Raw genomic sequence first — 2,981 nt, forward strand, 5'->3', positions numbered from 1 at the left:
AGAAATTCAGACTCAAGAGAAGACGGCTTGTCTTTGGTGGGAAAGGGACGAAGCTGTCTGGAACATTAGAGGCACACATAAATGGATTTATATATGCCATTATGAAACCAGATGAGAAGGTTGATATTATGTACAGGAATATCAAGCATGCCTTCTTTTAGCGAGTTCAAAAAAGATATGATTACTCTCCTTCACCTACACTTGCATAGCTTTATCATGGTTGGAAATAAGAAGACCAAGGATGTACAATTCTTCGTTGAGGTCAATGGAGGTAGTTCACCAATTGGTGGGGTAGATGCAGCACATATGATCCAAATGTGATTGAGGAAAAGCAATAGGAAAGGGATAGGAAAAATAAGGTTAACAAATGAGTTTAACCTTTTTGTGAAGAGAGGACATACACCCTCTCTCCCTTCCCAAATCCCGCTCCACCTAATCCCAAAAAACCCCTCAACGCCCCATGATATGGCACACCCCCCTCCTCAAAAAACCCCATTGCATCTAACCCCAAAAAACCCCGCTCTCCCACCACAACATGGCATGTCATCTCCCTTCCCCCTCTCAAAAAATACCGCTTTGCTCGACCCCAAAAAACCTCGCTCTCCCACGACATGGCACACCTCTCCCTCTCTTCCCAAAGACCTCGCTCCACCCAACCCCAAAAAACCCACTCCCCCATGACATGGCACACACCCTCTCTCCCTTCCCAAAAAGCCCGCTCCACCCAACCCTAAAAAACCCCACACCACCCCACGACATGGCACACCCCCTCCCCCACTCCTTTCCAAGAACCCATCGAAGGATACGTAATGTGTTTCGTGCTAGTTTGCAATGCCCTTTTGTGGAAAAGTTTGCTGGACCTACTATGGAAGATGCTCCCAAGGTTGATGAAATTGAAGAAATCCTTCAACTAAAGGAAAGTAGGTGCATCCATCTATCCATTGTAACTTTTAATATGGCCACAAAATCGCAATCTCTCCATTTTTTTGGTTTTACAACCATGTAAGCTTGGATTCTTGACTTGAGCCTAGCTCAAATTTGCTTGAGTGTTTGAGCTAGGAATAAAGGTTGCTTAAATTATGCAAGATATCTAAAAAGTTATGCTCAAAATTTGGATATATGATGGAAGATGGTTTTGAGGTAAGACTACTTAACAAGGGTATCCCTATGGTCCATGTATGTTTTAGAGTGGAATGTAATGTAAAAGTGAGGTACACGTGCAAAGAGTATGGGGATATTTACTATGGGAGTTTGAACAAATGTGTGGGAGTGTGTTTCATTGGCATGGTAGTGTGTATCGGTCTATGGATTTGTAATGCGAGTAGCATACCCACACACACATATGTCTGGCACAATGTAGATGGAAATATTTTATCCCTCTTTTGTGAATATTGTAGGGAATGTTGATGCCATCATTGCTTTGCATGCAAGATGTGTATTTTTTGTGAAGAAGCACGTGACCGTTTTTTTTACCACAGAAGATTATCATTTTCTATTAAAACACCCCAAGGGCATAGACCTCAAGGTAAAATACATCCATGATCTTACATCATAGGGCTAAAAATCCAAGACAAAACACAAAAATACATCCATGAAGTTGAATCTAGGGCTTCTTCTCAAATACCCAATAGCAAAACAACCTAGCATGCCACACAGATATATAAAAGAGCCAATGAGTTAACAATCTTATTTCCCATAGTTCGTCTCTCTCTCTCTCTCTCTCTCTCTCTCTCTCTCTAGATATTGCACCTATGTGCAACCTCGCAAACTCAAAGATACTAAATGACCCATCTTTAGCTTGGTGAGTGGACTAAAGTGCCTAAGAGATCACTTGCAAGGGACTCTTGAGCTATCCTAAGAATTGACTAGCAACAACAAGAGCTGGTTCAAAACATAGTGAGATGTTACACTTCTTGCACCGTGACATGGAGAGGTGCTGCGGGCCCAGTGACATCATTTCAGATATCTTTGACCAAAATGGGAAAGAGGTTTGACCACAGAGAAGTGCCCAAAAGAGTAACAGTCCAAAAACGAGCTGTTCGTGGTGAACGTCGTCATACCCTTTGCACATGCACATGACATACCAGGCAGGCGAAGCCAATTTAACTGCACAGTTAGAAAGGGTGCACCATTTTCCAATCTGGCGCACATGAGGTAAGCTCGTCTCATCTCCATTGCATCTCTTTTTCCATGTCTATTCTGTAATAGGCATCCTTTGCTTGTGCCACGTGTCTCAGTTGAACTGTGAAATGGTGAAACACAGAATTTCCCCACCGTTATCAAGCCTCTCCTAGTTGAACTGTAGTTTGCCTGCCACGTCAAAAAAGGTCTCACCACGGTGACCTTTTCGAGCCTGTGGTACTTCATCTGCGCAGCACGCCAAGTCTCGACAATGAACAAGGTCTCGCTCTCCCCCTCCCTGATGTAGACATATGTATGCATGTATGATGTACCTATACCTTTAAAAAAAAGGTTCATATGGGTGTATATAGGTAGAATATTCAATATAATCTACAAGACTGCATGGCATATGCACATTGCGCATACATATTACATAATATATTACATTGCACATACATATTACATATTCTCTTTATTTTGCTTATTTTCAGTGGATGTTTATGTGAGATTATGGGGCCACCTTTGATAATTAAAACTTCTATGGGTTTTTTTAAATTAAAGCTAGTCAGATATTCCAAATATTTTTTAAAATCACAATATAATAGAAGTTCGAATTTTTCGCAATGTATTATTGTTATTTTGATTATATATGTCTTGTGTTCCTAACTTTCTATGTTTCTTATCAACTTGCACTAAAGTTTAGATAGCTAAGATGTCACCAAATATAAAAGCCAGTAAAAGTTGCATCCCATCTACTCTGTTACTTGAAAAGGCCTCCCATCTCTTTGGAGAGCTCATCCATTTTAATGAGCATCGAGAATAACCATTATCATCTTCCTCTATTATTATTATACTTGAGA

The sequence above is a fragment of the Lygodium microphyllum genome, chromosome 16, assembly GCF_053477565.2.
Source record: "Lygodium microphyllum isolate KBCC chromosome 16, Lygodium_microphyllum_v1.1.10, whole genome shotgun sequence".
NCBI classification, from domain to species: domain Eukaryota; kingdom Viridiplantae; phylum Streptophyta; class Polypodiopsida; order Schizaeales; family Lygodiaceae; genus Lygodium; species Lygodium microphyllum.